This window comes from Anser anser, assembly GCF_964211835.1.
Source record: "Anser anser genome assembly, chromosome: 3".
Classification (NCBI taxonomy): domain Eukaryota; kingdom Metazoa; phylum Chordata; class Aves; order Anseriformes; family Anatidae; genus Anser; species Anser anser.
In genome coordinates, this window is record NC_139722.1 from 116,463,547 (window position 1) to 116,480,033 (window position 16,487).

General features: G+C 42.3%; 1 protein-coding gene across 3 annotated transcripts in view; it reads right to left on the reverse strand.

Annotated features, from left to right (window-relative positions):
- The window catches only part of LOC310897016 (uncharacterized protein), a gene marked incomplete at its 5' end in the record, with an annotated part of 77,873 nt that overhangs the window by 25,267 nt on the left and 36,119 nt on the right, over nt 1-16,487 (reverse strand). For all 3 annotated transcript variants that reach the window (XR_014581983.1, XR_014581984.1, XM_083830111.1), the window contains one exon: nt 4,008-4,151. The remainder of the gene's footprint in view (nt 1-4,007; nt 4,152-16,487) is intronic.

Here is a 16,487-nt window from a genome sequence, read left to right on the forward strand (position 1 = left end):
TTTATCACTCACATTCATTATTGTCCCTTACTGTAAAACTCTGCCGGATTCAGATGGCTGTCCTTACCACCTATGGCCCCATTTGCCATATCATTAAAAGCCACTAAGTGTACACCAAAACTATGCTTCAAGACAGTTAATAAAATAGGATAGAAGACCAAATTTCTGTATCCAAAAATACTCCAGGTAAAGCATATTTTTTAATGATGGATATATATGTTTCTCCAGAAACTTAAAGAAAAAAAAAATGTTGCTCTTAGTCCAGGCATCTCCCAGATAGAGAGGTAAGGTCATTAGGAAGATGCAATGCGAAATTCAGTGAAATATGCTCATCTGACTTGCAGGCCTACATTTAATAGGGTAATGTTAATGCCCTTTGCTTTAGCTCGTATAGTATAGTGCGATATAATGCAAGCAGTCACATGCAGTGAGCCCTTGTTTTAGAAATAAAAGGGGTATATTTTTGTTGCAACTTTTTTATGAGTTGAGAAACTCTTATTCTAAAATTCAGAGTACGTTAAAAATATGATTGCCTTGTGCAGCAGCTGCCCATCTCATAGTCAACATGTGTATGTCTCAGCACAAAGGATTTTTATTCCAAATTAGATAGCTTTCTGAATGAGCTTAGCAATTCAGAGCAAGTGTTCTTAACCTTCACTTTGGGCACTTTCACACAGCCTCTGCTCATTTGACTCCCATCTTTCTTCCAGACTCTGTTTCTTGAAATTTGAGACCAGTTCAGCCAATGTAACGCACTAAGCCAACAGCTGGAGATCTAACCTCTGTGGCTTGGGCATCTTCTCACATGGCTTGAGCTGAGTAAAGAAGGCATCCAGTCTAAGCCCATCATTAACAGTATGTGCTGGGCAATCCCAGAGGGAGACTTGTCCTGTCCAAAAATGCCTAAGATTGGTGAGATAGATAGATTTCTCTTTGATAGATCTCCCTTTGGCAATGTCATAGTGATTAAAGAAGCAGCTTAGCTTTTAGATGGCTGAAGTGGCATGAGCAGAGCCTTGCCCTTAGCTTCATTTTGACGGTCAGTAGTGTTTAGCATCAGCACAGCCCCTAATGAATATTGGAGCCTGACACGTCCATAGCATGATACTTAGTTTAAATGCCTCCATCTGGCTGTAAATGTCCAGTTCTAGCTAACAGCTTGAAAGTGAGACAAACTGTAAAACAGACACTTCAAAAGAAGAAAATTGTGAAGTACTCAGGTAGCGTTGTGGAGAGGGGAGTTTCAACTCAGAGCACTTTCCAAATGAGACAATTAAGCCCTTATTGAAAATAGATCCCCCTCCCCTTTTTTTTCCTTTAAAGCAAAGGGAAAATAATACTGGGAATTTAGAAAACATGAATTTTTAAAACCTAATAAGCTACTCTAACAATCTACACAATTCCCTTCGCTTAAAATATTCATTTAGAAATACAAGATTTGTGATGAGGGCAGGCTGGGTAAACAGGTCTGAATACTGTTTGTGCAGGGTCTCAGCAGTACCCCCCGCTGCCAGAACTGTCCTCAGCCACCCCTGGCTCAGCCCTGCTGTGCCTCTCCCGCTCATGCCTCTACACATTTGGAAATAACAGGCAGTTAATTGCAACATGCATTTATGAGCTAGGGTCTGTAAACTACCATTTTATATCTGTGGGGACTGTCGGGCAGAGAAAGGGAAAACGCTGCATGAGCAGTCTGCAGGACTGGAGTTACCTGGCAATGGAAAGCCCCAGGTCTGAAGCAGTTTTCAGAGCCCTTCCAAACCCCCTAGTGCTTCTCTAGAAGCACTCTTGGGAGGACTGAATTTCCTGAGACCAGCTTGCATCTGACAAAACATTTAGATTTTGATACAGATCTGTATTCCTTGGATTTGCTTTTCTAGGCACCTCGAGCCACACCTTTTGCATTACTCACCGTAGTGCTACAATGTCTGATTTATCATTAGTACAAAGAGGTGCTTAGAAACCCTTGGGAAATAAACCCAGTCACAGATTATAACAAAAACTCCAAGAAAGGGGAAGAAAAGCAACTCTAGTAGTTACATAAATAATTTTCAGCTCCCAATACTGATTTCCTTTCCTTCCCCTTTACACTTCATTCTTGCACCAGTACCAAGTATAAGCAATCCGAACAAACACTTGACTGGTAGCCTGCTTTGTGCTTCATGCTTTTGTCTTGCCTTTTTTTTTTTTCTTCATTGCATTTTGTTGCAACCTTTTTAGCCTAGCACAATTATCTTGTAACTCTGGCTCCCTTCTCTTGTATTTTGGTTCCATGTGACTAGACTTCAGACTTTTCCCTCTCACTCTCACACACAATGCTATTAACATTAAATCCTTTCTTGTAATTCTCTATTTCATTATAGGTCTTCGAGCCACTCCTGAATTCCTAAGCCAATCTTTGTAAAGTCTTAGTTCACCAGAAAGTAAACTTAAGCACACGGTTTGCTCAAAAAAAAGACTCCTCCTTATCCTATCAGTACGTACTTCAGCTCAAAAGATTGACACATGAACCTACAGGCTACCCAACAAAATGACCATACAAAAGAAAGGTGCACGCTACTTCCCGTACTACAGAATGCATTCACTGCTCTGATAAATTTAGGCCTGGCTACCTAACAAGCAGACAGTCAATGACACCAGTAACTTGTGGTACTGTGGGCTCTGAGAAACGCTTTAAAGCATTTTTCTTAAAGCACAGATGGGACTTGGAGAGACGGGAGTCAAACAGACCTGGGAAAGCCGCAGGAAGCCAGGAGACAAGGATGCAATAAAACACGGGGCTCTTGGAAAATATGCCCAATTCCTTAATGCCCTTTGCTACCAATGTGCTTTTTGGCCATCCAGATGAGGAATACTCCCATGGACCTAAAAAGGATGTCTGATTCAGGAGAATCCAGCCTGAAGGAACCTGGGGAAGAAACCAGCAGGGAAGTGCCTCCCTTTATCAGAAATCCTCCTTTACATTTGCCAAGGATGAAAAGTGTTCGGGCCTACCTGAAAACACCAGTTCATCCCAAGTACCAATAAAATGATGCCTTTCACTTTTGGGGGGACAAACGAGGTCGCTTTTTAATGACTATGTATTCTACCATGTACTCTTCATACCTGGGCAAAGTTGTCATAACTCGCTGTACCCAATAGAGTGGATGAAGCTTAGCTCAGGCTGAGTAGACCTTCTAACTAGTTAGCAGGAGTAAAAAAAATAAGCATTTTTCACTAGTCTTCCTCCCCATCTTTAAGGCCCACCTATTTTCAGTGCCAAGTCAATGCTGTGATTTTTAAGCCCTCGGCAGGCTGGGAAATCGTGACAGAAGTCTCAGTTGATACATACATGACTAACAGATCCAAGGATATTCCTTTGGGACAACAAAGGTAACAGTGCCCAGGGCAAAATTGTCAAGAGAAAGAGAGAAGGTTTGAATGAGCTTCAAGGAAAAAAAAAAGAAAAACACCTACACTGAACTCACCAGTCACCAAGTGTTGGTAGAGCACCAGGCGAGAATTTTTCTTTCCTTTTTTTTTTTTTCCAAAAGAAATTCTTGGAACAATTGGAGGTGACATTGTCACCACTGGTATTACCACCAAATAATAAGCACAAGCAAATATACAGAAGAAGGGGAAGTTTTAAGGACAGAACACAACGATGAAGCCATCAACTTGAATGGTAAAAGCAGTGTAAGCAGGAGAGGAAAAGAAGGGAAGAGACGTGGTACTTGGATGCATCCTACCTTCCTATTTATAGTGCCCAGGTAGCAGATGATAAAAACATGAGCAGTAAGATATGTACCAAAGATGAGGATAATAGCTGTGATGAGTAATAGGATATAGAACTTCCACAGTATGTTGAAAAATCGCAAGTTAGCTGGGAAAAATATTGAGCAGAGTGGTAGAGCTGACAGTTGTTAAAAAAGAGAGAGAAAGAAATACAAATTTAAAAGTTTGGTTTTAGAGGCAAAGAAAAAAATTACACAACACACCTAAGGAGATCTGTTAGCATGGCTGCTTACCTTTAGCCCTACCAAGACATCTTTGTCCTCATCAGCATCTCCAAAGCATGGTTCTTGGACTTTCTTCCTCCCTTTTGCAGGCCTGGGCACTTCCTTACCCATACCAGGAGCCAAAGCAACTCATTAACCCAGTGGAAATACAACCTGGAAAAGAATACAGGTCTGGATATTCTGCTGGACCAGTGAGTTGTATGAGCTTACTGTATAGTTGGAAAGGGATCATGGTATGTATACGGCATGGTATGTATACGGCACTGTAGAGAATGAAGGAGTCAGTGAACATAACTTTGCCCTGAGCTGCAACAGTGCTCCTCTTTGCCTGGAGTTGGAGACAGTGCTTGGACAAGGACAAGAAGAAGGGATTTAGCAGAAGTCACCAAAGTAAACCTCAGCAAAGGACTGTGAGATGTAGTGGTACTAATTTAGGAATAATGAGCGAGCTACAACCCTTGATGCAGAAAGGACTACTGACTCAGTCCCTCAGGGGACCAAGGGGCTGAATTTAGGGAGCTGTCACCAAACAGCTCATCAAAGAGGGGAGAAGTGGGAACATCTAGGTGAAACACTTGTCTGCAGGACAGTCTGAAGGGCAGAGCAGAAGGGAAACCCATCAGGGAGCAAGCAGCCAAGAAAGAGAATTCTTGGAAACAGGATGGACAAATGTATCCCCAGCACCGGGAGTGAAAAGCCAGTTCTGATTGAAGTTCTGTTTGATGAAGTGGGGAGGGGGGGATATTTCAAAGAAATGTTTTGCACCAAAAAGTCATGGCTACTGCCCTAAAAATGACAATTTTGAGGGTACTTAACGCTGAAGCACCAGAAGAAAACGTGACTAAATGTAGAGATGTATTTCTTAAACTGTGAATGTATCCGGAATCCTTTGAGCTCCTTTGCCTCTTGTGCTGTGATGCAGTGAAAGCTGGGTGCTTTGTAAAACGAAAATGTTGCAGAAGCTCTAGGAGCAAATGCAGCATGTGCAAAAGCCCTTTTATTCAAACTGTGCTGCTTAACAAAGTGGTTTGTGAAACCATTTTCAAGCCTTCAGCAATTTTCCCTGCTTGAAGTGATCATTTTAGCATCTAATTCATGGGTCATTCGTAGACTTTAAACCCTGAAGTTCACCCCATGGTTTCACCTGCAAGGGCACTGCAGACCACAACTACAGCAGAACTTGAAAGTTTATTTCATATATTGTTTCAGCCAAAGCACTCAATTTTGGGAGTTGATTTTGCATCAGAATGAGATGCACTAGGTACATATCACAGATTACTTTTCAGAGGCGTTAATCTTCCTATCCATTATCTAGAGTAATTCAAAAAGCTCAAAAATGGAACTGTTCTTGAAGAAAGAATTCATGTTCAGGTAATTACAAATAACAGACACATCTGGTTATCTTAATTGTTTGGGAATGGCTCAATTATCTAAGAATGTTTTCATAAGGACCCAGAGACAGTAAAACTTTCTCACGGCAGATTGCATTCACTGATGAGAGGAAATTCAGCTGATCTAACACACTGAAGCATGCTTAGACCCAGAGAGCACTTTGAGTCCCACTGCCAGTGGGCTTTATTTGCCTCTAAAGAATGACAGACTATGAAGTGAGAAATGGGAAAGTCCCACATACGCAGCCCCTCTCCCTACTTGTTGCAGTTTTTCCAGCACTCCTGTGAAAATGAAGTTTTTGTGTACTGATGGTTCAGCCTGAAAATGACAACTGAGAGCTGATTCTGTACACGTCTGCCCCAGAGAGAGGTGAGCTGAGTAAAGGCCCTTCCCCTGTCAGAGCATTTGGCAGCCGGTGAGTGGCACCCCTTCCCTCACAGAAACTGGAAGTGGCTTTTGCCTGAGGGGGATGCATTGCAGAGGAGCTCAGAAGTTTCTGCACATCTGAATTCACCTGTGCTGGGCAGCAGCTGCGCACTTAGACCTGGAGAGGGGGACCATATGAGCACTTAATGCAGACCCTCGCCCTGATGGTGCATGTAGCCTACAAAAATCTGTAATTAGCTGATTGGGAATGACCTCCCCTGGCTCCTAAGCCTCCAAACTATTTGTCTGCATAGCACTGGCAGTGAAAGGGGCGTGGCTTTGCACTCACCCTGGGATGCCTGCACCCCCCTCCAGAGAGGGAGGGTGGGAAGGTTTCTCATGTGTCGGTCCCATAATTCATCCAGCTCTTCCACTAGGGCCATGGCCACCTGGCTCCAATCTTTTCCAATAAGAGCTGAAGAACCTCTCAGCTCCCAGCTTGCTTCTGCTCATAGCCTAACTAGCACCTTTGTGTGGAAGACATGATTGGGGTGAAATCACGTAACTGTAGCGAATGTACCCCTGTGGCTAATGAAACCAGCTAGAAGGGGTGTCGCTGGGGCTCTACACAAATTCCAATCAATATTATTTATGTGGCTGAGCATGTAAACTGGCCGCATCCTCTCCACCTAATGCCCACTCCCATCCCCTCCACCCTGTGGGTATCAGCAGGGGGGAACCTGATGTATGCTGGTAATTATCTGCTGCTGAAAAGAAGTGCTATTTCTCTTATTTTTGTAATGCAGATCAATGCACATGTCACTACTGAAAAGCTATGTCATTTAGGATGGAGCATTAACTGCTAGGAATGGATTTTGAAGCTCCCCACTTGTGGGTGGAATATTTTCTGGAGGAGTTGAGCCTTCGAATGCTGAATTTCATTTATCCTGCTGCCTCTTTAAGAGTAGTTGGTGGAGGAAATGGTGTTTGAGAAAGTGACAGTTTGTCATCTCCTTCCCCAGCGAGCTGGAGCTGGGGACCAACTGGTAGCAGGGAAAGAAACAAACTGGCACAGGCAGATTAGCAGGGGACAGAGCAGACTTTGCTAGAGGAAGGCAACAGCCCTGCAGTGGGTTGCAAGAAAACAAACTCCAGAGGTGAGAGAGCACTTCATGGGGGAGAGAGGGAGAGGTGCACTTGGGAGTGGAAATATGATAAGGTACCTAGGGGAAGGAGAGAAGGAAGGCTGGAAAAAGGGCAGAAGTTGGATGCTTTACTAAGAAAGATACAAACCTGGAAATCAACACACATGCAACAAATTCCTGCCAATTTTTCTACCTAGGAGCTATACTAACATGGGCTATCCAAAAAAGCAAAGTCAGATCTGCAGTGGGAGGCAAGAACTTTCCAAGTTTCTTTCTATTCTATTCATCGGAATGTAACAGGAACTTCTCCAGACACTTGCTGAGAAAGAGAGAGCAAACTCTCCTAGTGTCCATCAAGCCCAGGTAAAGAGAAGCACAAGACGGTCACAACTGGGGTTCAGCCATGTGTACTAAGAAAAACCTCAAAATCTCAAAACTCAAAATAAAGAGGGAAACTCAGTTTACAGTTATGTAATATGAACACACCTCTTACAACTGGCAATTTTTAGTAGCTCTCCTCCCTTAAACCTCCAGGATAGTCTGGTCACCACCAAAATAGAAAGCTATACAGTTCCCCTAAAGTAAAGATTTTGGCAAACCAATTAGGCTACTGCTGCGGTGGTACTGCCATTCTGCACCTAAGCTAATATGTTGTTGTTTGAGAAATGTGCATCTACACACACTGCACACTTTGCTGAGACATGCAGAGGGACACAGCCCACATTTAGGATGTTGACAAAAGTGGCTGAAACTAAGACATCCATCAATCCAAGCGTTAATGTGAGCCATACCTTTACATGCTTGCTATTTGCCTTTGTTAAAACAGGCACTTGCCTTACTTCGCTGCAGTGATTTTTAGAGCATATGTTCACTATATACAGTTCCTCTTTGAAAGTTCTGGACACACAGATGTTACTCTTTGGAATTGCTCAAAAATTTCAATATTCTTTTGAGTACTTGATATTTACAGTTTGATATTTAAAGTGTGCAATTTGTTATCTAAATTGCATAGCACTGTTTCAGTTTCCTGACTGAATGACCCAACTTTTATGAACCTTTCCAGCTTCCACAGGAAAAGGTTTTGTTTAGACACGAAACACCTTTCCATGATTAGACAAATATCAGCTACCTCTAAAAACTGTTGCAAGAAGGGTTGAACAAAGAGAAATAGAAATTATATTTAGAACTCCACAGACATGCAAATAGTTACTCCTTTATTCACCTACACCACATACGTAGGCCCAGATAGATTTTCTTTTTTACTGATGTTGCTTTTATTTCGTACTTAGAAGAGAAGACACATGGCTAGTCTGAAAGCTGATCAGATTCTTCGTTCATTTGAAAAGCTTATTTCTAAATAGTACTTGCAAATATGTGATGAGCATAAATTTGGAAACCGCTGAAAAACTAGCTATGTGTCATAACATAGTGTCATTTTTTTTGATGTTGTACAGAAGTACGATGAAAAGCCAAAGTCCTACCAAAAATCCACTCAGTGATGACCAACCAAAGGAGGATTTGAAAACTGGCATTATTTCTGGACATGTTCTATGGCCCTTTTCATGCTGGCAGGGAGGTACATATCACCTTTTTGCAACAATTCAGGGTTTAAAAGCTGTCTCCTTAAGCCTCTCGACCACTACTTGTCCCTCCATGTTGACAACCTGAGCACTGACAAATTTTGAAGCTTCCTTGGCTTACTTTTAAATTTTCCTTTCCACATCCTATGCCAGCAGTTATCCAGAGGGAGAAAAAAAACTACTGTATCCATCCTTCAAAAAGTCTAACTTTCACTCTGCTAGTTCTAATCCATTATCTAGGCCCACTAATGTGTACTACATCATCAGAGGAGCAATGCTCTGATGATGTAGTACAGCCCATGTACATGTACATCACCAGAGTTATATCCTTCTGATCTGCCTGTGGGTTTAATAAGCATTCCAGATGGCTTGCTATGCCTGAAGCAAGAATGGATAATCACACAGCTCTACCCTCAAAACAATAATAAAATAAGGACACAGTAGCACAGGGGCTCATGCCTGCCAAAAACATTCAATAGACTGTATAATACAATAGTCCAATGTGATTGGTGAGGCACATTTATACCCTAGCTATTTACAGGTGAAAGGGACCTGGTTTTAAATAAAACAGAGGTTACAAATACGTAGTGTTATTGTTATTATATATTGCAGTGCAGCTGCACTGCCTGAGCCAGGCGGAGCGCTGGGCTGCGGCTGGCCCACCGGCGGGCCCACAGCTGTACCCTCGTATCTCACGTATGCAAAGACATGGCTTTGGATTGGCAGGAGGAGGACGGCCTGATCTGAATAATGGCTTGGCGGCATTTCTCCGGAGCCGTACAGTACACGCATATCTAATCGGTTATCTATTGGATTTGCAGGGTATCCATCAGCCCAGCTTCCAGTCATCAAGTACAGTAGCAATAAGTGTCACGAAGCCTTTCCTACTCAAGTAAAATTATTCCTTGGTGGCATTGCTCAATGCGAATAACCTGAGCAATGCACGCTGAAGCGGCCAGCACTGCAACAGCCAGTTCTGCAATGGCAGGGCTGCTCCAAAAATGGAGTTTGCCACTCAGAGATCATTACCCCACTCCTTCCGCATCGCCATGCCACGACCAGGCAAGATCTGGAGTGCTACACATTAGGTCCCAGCAATTTGGAGAATAACCATCTTTGTGCTATTTAAATAGCTGTAACTTGAAAGGTTTTTTTTTTTCTTTTTTGAGAAAGGAAAAAAAAAAAGAAAAGTGTGCAATGAGAAAAAAGAAAGAGGTTAAGAGATGGAGGCTCAACTTTCTTACTCCTTTGAAGGATTGAGAACTGGAGGGAGGAGAAAGCAGCAAAGCAGCACTTTGATTCAGTCCCCAGGAGTGCCCTCTCCCACAATTGGACATGTGGGACAAGACACGGGTGCAGCGGCCTGCGCCCCCTCCCCAGGAGGGGTGCAAAACCTCAGAGCTGCTGGGACATGAGTTCAGGGGTGCCTTGAAGCCAAGAGAAATTTTGACATGGACTTTAGCAGGGACTGAATTTCAATCTAGGGCTGCAGAGAAAGACCGGATACCCAGTTAGGCTCACGTATATCTGTCTCTGTGGGAGGAAAAGGTAAATCATCCCACCTCTCAGCAGATTTCACTCAGAGAAGAGTAGCTCGTTGACGTCAACCATTTAGTGAGCTGATGGATAATTTTTCCCTGGCCAAACGAGTGGGTTCTACTTTAGTTTTAACATTAAACGCTATTAAACAAAATGAATACAGCATGTTTCCATCATACGTGTTGCCGAAGCTGCTGTGACAGCTAGGAAGCTGCTAGGCATGATGTGTCAAGAAAATGTACCAGAAGAAAAGTACATGGAGCTACTGTCAAAAATACAAGCAGGATGGCAAATGGCGTATCGGCTTCATATGCTGTTGAAATGATTTTTTAATTGTTTCTGTATACCCAGGCAGATCTTTAAGGGTTAACTGCACACAATGTAATGAATTCAATAATGATGAGTTAAAAAAGGTCTAATTAGCAAGTAACCACTTTATTATGAAAGGAAATGGTAATGAATTTAATAGCTCAAAATCATTAACAATATTTAGTTTGCTGGTACTTGTTCTCTATTATCCTCATTAATACGAACATTTAATATGTTTTAAAATGGATTTGTAATACTTTTTGTACCATGAGGTTACACTGACAAAAAGAGTGTAATTATTCTGTTAATTGTAATCTCTGTCTGTTTGTGCTCCAAATAGCAGCATATTTAGGTGTTAATAAAAAAATATAAAAGTAATTAAGAGAGGGAAGTTTAAAATGTAATTAAACAAAAACTCTTAAATTACAGGATAAACCTCTCTGAGGAAAAAGTTTTGGAAGTGAGCTCCCTGAAAAACAAGTTCCTCCTACTGAGCTCTCTTCTGTTTTCTCATCCAAAAAGGGGGCAAAAAAAGGAAGAAAAAGTAAATAGAATCATTACTATTCCTCATCAGTAGCAAATACTGAAGCAGCCATTGCCTGCATTGGAAACAAGCCTCAGCACTATCTTCTGGAACATCTCCTTGTGAGCAGGGTGCCTGACAAGTGAAGGCGCCCTCTGACACTGCTCCGTGAGACACCACTCACGCGAGGTCCCATGAGAGCCCAGTGAAAGGGTTGCCCATAAGTCACCCAAGATTCGTAATTTCTTTGCACAGGGTATCACGTCAGTCACCACCACTCAACTGACCTTCTCCAGATCTGTTCCTGACCTTCTGTTTGTAAACGTCCTGCTCCCCTACACCATACATATTCTCTCTGCTGGCAACATCTCCGGTGCCACGGAAGCACCATGTTTGCTGCTGACTCTCTCACCTAGGAAGCTCCAGATCCTTCCCAACAAAAATAAAAATGAAAAGCCAAACTCCAATCAGCTGTTACACCTTCCTCATGCCTGTCACACTCACAGTGGCCACAGTGCTCTGGGCAGTGGTCCTGGAGGCATAAACCGACCAAGGTGCTCTTTTGACAGCAGGCAGTGGAAGCAAGTGCTCAGAGCTGACATTACAGACCTGCCCCGAAGTGCCAGCAATGGCCAGTGGGGAGCAGGGAGGCTGGATGGCTCCGGGGTGCACAGGAGGCTCAGGTGGTGCTGGGCAAAGGCAGATACAATAAGGTCCATAAAGCAACAGGCATGACTGGGAAGGGCAGGAGAGAACGCCCATGTTCACAGCTCCTAGGCAATACCTAGCAGTACTACAGGCTCCTGCATCTGTGTTGATTTCCCTCTCCCTCTGGTACAAACTGTGAGAGATGGTGAAACACAAAGGCACGGCACAGCAAGGCACAGCACAGCATGACGAGGCACAGCACGGCCATGCAAGGTATGGCACGGCATGAAAAGACAAGGCAAGGCAAGGCAGCCTTTGTGGTACAGCCTGTTGTGGTACAGACCTTCCGCTTAGCCATAGAGAAGAAACTCCTGAGCCTGTTTTCATTTGCTTAACCTGTCTCTGGTGAGCTGTATTCCTGTTTATAAAAGCCTGCATTAGCCAAAGCAAATCCTGACAAATTTTCTTTTGTGCTATATTGGATGTTGGTTTCTCCTTAATCCACGTGGAATTATTGCAGTGCCATTACCCTTTTCTTATCCACCTCTTCCCTACCACATCAGTTTTTAGTGGCTGATTATTACCAATCAGGACCCTCTTCAAAATCCTTCCCATAAAAATGAAATCAGCATTCAACCTTCCTTAATACCAGAAACTTTTGGAGCTGTTTGCTCTGTTTACAGCACCAGCTCCTCATTGAAAACAGCTGTTCCCAAGACTTATCTGCATGCTGATGGGCAGAGCACCAGGTGACATGAGGGCTGTGTCCTGGCGTGCATGCAGCCTACGCAGGTGTCCCAGGGCATGGTGGGGCTCCCTGCACAGCTCATCGCAACACTAGCACCTTCCCTTCCCTGGCAATTGCTTTAACAGGCTAATTTAAGAAACGGTGCTGAGCAATCACAGCAGATTTCAGCATTATTTGTCTGGAATAATCAAGGTCATTCAATTTCTTTGTTTAATTTTGCACAGTCTGTGGCACTTGTTGGCAGTGGGATCCACGTCCATAGACTCACAGGCATATGGCTGCCCATGGTCACAGTGGGTCAGACAACTACGGAAACATCTGGTTTTGTGCACGTCTCTGGGTCACTAGTCATGCTCCCTGAGTGGTGGCCCAACCAAGAACCACCTTCCAGCCCACATGGATAGCTAGCCCACAAAAGACCATTCTCTGTTTATTTTTTTTTTTCTGAGAAAAGGAATTAAAAAATGGTTGAAATTAAAGTGAAGCATCTCATCTGCCCACGAATGACATTTTTCAACTTTCCATTTTACAGGGAAAAGTTGTGAAGGATTCTTTTTTTAAAAAAACTTATTACAATTTCCTTTTTTTTTTTTTGAATTGCCAGTGAAGAGAAAAATATGTGATTTGCAGAGCTCTAAAAATAACGAATTAAAATAGTTTCTGCCTCTCAAAGGAGGCCTCTTAGTCCTATAATTTCTGCAGATTTTGCCTTTCAGGATGGGTATTTTAAAGAATGATATAATGTCATTTCTATAAGTATCATCTCATAATCTGCTGCTACTGTTGGAAATATAAGGTTAGAAACAGCTTGAGCAGAAGAGATACCAGCTCACCCAGCTCTATTAAAAATATATATATATTTTAAGAAAAGGAACAGGTTGTATATCCCAAAGGTGAGCAAACGCTGCCAAACATTTTTTGAGAATATTTCTTTTGATTTCTATCTTCGTCTGCATTTGCAACCCTTTTGTGTTTGTCTACTGCAAGGAGTTCAGCTATGACTATTATGGGGATGTTCATTCCTAGACAGAAAATTTTAGAAAGAACACTCACATTTGGGCTAGGAGAGCATGTACAGCATTTCCTTCTAGAAATAAACAATACCAATTGTGCAGTTGAAACAAAACAAAATAAAAACAAAAAAGCTATTAAAAGTTCAAATTACTCAAGTAAAAAATAAGAATCATCTACCTACCTTCTGTCTAATCCATCCAATCTATCACACTTCTAATTTTTAACTTAATCTAATCACCTTTGCTCAGAGGAGGCCTCTCTGGCCCCCGTGCCCAGGACTCGTCGCAGGTGCTGAGAGAGGATAGGGAGTGGGGCTTTGCTGCCAGAGGAGACCTCACCACAGTGCATGGGAGGGAAGCCACCACCTCCTGCTGCATGACCAGCAGAGCAGACATGCTCTTCAAGATTAGTCACCATTCATCAAATGGTGTCGGGGGCCCTAGACAGCAGCTGAGAGGGCAGCAAACATTTGTGGGTTGCAAAGAAAGAGGAAGGAGGCAAATGCCAGATGGAGACGAAAAGGAGGTGAAAAAAATCTTTTGGGAATTTATTCTTCTGGGAAAAGGAAGAAAAAGGATTGGAAGAAAATGGTGTGAAAAAGCACAATGGTACCACTTGCAATGCTTCAAACACACTTGGCCACATGCACCCTGGTTTTGCATTCCCATGACCCAAGGCTGAATCTGCTCAAGTAAGCAGTGGAAGCAGTGGAAGCAAACTACCACCACGCTTACCCTTAGCACAGAGTCTTTGGGGCTTCAAGAATAGTCAGCATGTAACAGACCAGTCATCTAGAGCCTTTTGAGAGCACAAGCACATTGCACGATAACCAACTTATCCCTGCTTTTGTAATTCAGTCTCATAATAAATAGAATGCTTGCTCCAAATCTGTGAAAGTTTCAGGAAAGAGCCTAAAGATTTGGCTTTGGATAGCTGTGTTGCTTTCACCCTCTCCCTGTGCTGCCCTTCCTGGTATCCTTCTCATACTCATCATGAGAAGAGCTGATAATGCAAGAAAGATTCAGGAGTTACTGAAGGAAAATCAACTCACTTTGAAAGTGGAAGCTTTGTTCTTGTTAATAGTAAAAACAAACGCAATGAGAGCCAGACTGGCTCCTCCTTCTCATAGAGGAAGAATGCCTAGGAAAGCCAAAAAAAAGAAAGGTTTCTCTTGGTGCTAGCAAGACTCCATTCTCTTCTGCAAAACAAGCAAGAAAGGACCTAATATTTCTTCTCTGTGTTCAGCTTTACTGGTTTTATTGACTAAGATACAGGTATATTTTATGCTCAACATTTGCCTTGCCGGTGCACAGTGAAATGTGTGGTTTACTTGAGGAGCACAGCTCCCCCCAACAGACAGAGCTAATTTCCAGACACAGCCGATACGTTTCCTTCATGAGAGCTGTTACTTTTTAATCTCTGCAATTACTTTCCTTATCCCACCCAAAAGAGGAATGGCATGGACAGATGAATCTCCTCAGGAAATTGAAAGAAGGCATTTATTGCAGAATGGGTGCCCCTATCAAAATCTCTCTGCTTTGGGAATGACAGTTAAAAATTTGTCATTTACAGTAGTTTTCCTAATGGAGGTCTCATTCTTTCAGGTCTTTCCTTTAGACATGAGCTTATTGGAAAGTAAACGTCTCCCCGGCTTGGGATGCCTCTCAAGCACGTAGATCTCGATGGCCTTCTGCACAAGAAGAGGTGCCCTAAAAGGCTGCTCCTGAGGGATACCTAAGCATGTTCATCCTTTAAAAAGGGACTCACGCAATTCCCAGCCCAGATGGTCCCAACAGTCACATGATGTGAGACAGGTTGTTTTAGTCTAGCAAAGCCCTGCTATATGTATTTTCAAGCAAACAGTTATTGTTGAAGGTAAAAATAGGAGGACCTTCCCCTCCACATTATCAATAGATTATCTTCAGCATCTGTATAAGATCTAAGCAGTATGCTCATTTTATGGCTTAGAAACTTGGGTTAGTCATTGATCTCTGGATGTGTATAGAAAAAATAGGATTTTCTGGCTCCTACTTTAGTTCCTATTCTAGTCTTAACTTAAACAGTTTTCCCACTAAAAATTCAAGTGTTCCATCATCTGAATTCATATATAAGCTCTTTTACTTCCTTCTTATCCTGTAAGTCATAACTACCTAAGCTACAGGTAAATGACAGAGATTACTGGTAGTTTCTGAAAGAATGCTAAAAGATTTTTTCTACCAGTAATTTCTTTTAAACGAAAAATATTCCATCTACACTTGCTTAAGACAAGCACATAGGTACATTTATCTCTGAATACAAGAGCATGAAGTGAAGGAACAACAGAACTCTGCATTTGCCAGTGCACCACTGTAATAATTACCAGGGCAAATGGATTGGCACTTTTAGCCACATGGATAATATCAAGGCCAAGAGGCCTAAATTCAGCTTGGCCTGCATCTGACTGAAGAAATTTGTCATACATAAATAGACACAAAGATGCATGTTATTCCTGACTCCACCCATGACATATGCTAGACTCCATCCTTTGGGTTATCAAGGCTAATTGTGAAACACCAAAAATACTGCAAGGTTGCAAGGTATTTATTTGCGTTGTGAATATCAGCTATAATTTCTTTTACTAAAAACAAACAAACAAACAAACAAAATTACTTCAGGAAGGAAAACAAAGTCATCAAATTGGCTAAAGAAAGCAAGCCAAGCCCATTGCTTATGCCTAATCTTTCTTTGTGTGGTTATCATTGTTAACTTTGTCCTTTTTTCTTCTGGTGTACTTGCCTTCCTCATGAGAAAAACAATACCGTGCTCAGGTGTTGTTCCGCAAAACACCCACATATATGAAAAGATCTGATTTGTCAGCAGTCTTCTTTCACTAACTAGGCTTGTATTTTATAGACACTTAAATCCAATCAAAATCTATCCATGTCTTGACCAGCCATCAGCATTACTATTTCCATATAAATCTAGGTCAAGGCAAACATGAAATATTAAAACAACAACAACAACAAAAAACCATAAGGCAAACCTGACAAAGAAGTTACAGTAGGATAACAACAACTCAAGTATTTGCATTTCTCAAATGGCGAAGTAGAAGATGGTCCCCCACCACGACCAACACAAACTTCGGCAGACAAAGTACCAAGACACAAAGTAGAAGACACTTACTAAGGTCTCGGATATTGTTTTTGGGAGTAGGGAAGAGCTGCAAACCACCAGATCTAGACTCTC